Here is a 662-nt window from a genome sequence, read left to right as displayed (position 1 = left end):
GAAGCGGAAGCCTCTCTCGAGATCGACGCTCCGCTGAGTGCCGCTCGAGGCAAACGCACAGGCTAAAGGCTGGGAAACTGGATCAGTGTGCCATAAGGGCACATTTCTATCCCAGTTGGGCCAGTGCGTTCAATGCCCTTTTTTTTCGGCCTTGGAAATAAATCCAAAGAGCCGAGGATTGGACTAAGTGCAATCGTGGTCGGCGTTATAAATATGAGGAGGTGTTTTAGTAAATAAAGAGAAGTCGGAGTTGAATTAAATGAATATAATTGAGCTCAAATTTACATTATACGATATTTCCATAATTCTTTGGTAATTGTTTTTAGTGCGATTGATGTGCGCAGAATTAATTGAGTATGGGATTATGAAGCTGGGGAATATTCAGTGAAGGGATTCAAGCGGGAATTAAAAACGGGAATGAGAAACCTAAATGGACGACTGCGGAGCGCTGGGGACCTGTGGGAAAAGTTAGCCAATAATCAAGGAGTTCTGATAAATTGGTTATGTATTGAGAGCGGAGAAAGAGAGGGTTGGGGATCTGAAATTTCGGCAAGTAAGGAGTCCATTAGGTGTTAAACTTAATTCCTGCCGTCTCCAAAATTGATTTGTTTCGAAGGGAAATACCTTAATCAAAGTATTATTAATAAAGTATTATTAATTAG

The sequence above is a fragment of the Trachymyrmex cornetzi genome, unplaced genomic scaffold (genome assembly GCF_001594075.2).
Source record: "Trachymyrmex cornetzi isolate Tcor2-1 unplaced genomic scaffold, Tcor1.1 scaffold1754, whole genome shotgun sequence".
Taxonomy (NCBI): domain Eukaryota; kingdom Metazoa; phylum Arthropoda; class Insecta; order Hymenoptera; family Formicidae; genus Trachymyrmex; species Trachymyrmex cornetzi.
This window is presented reverse-complemented; position numbering follows the sequence as displayed.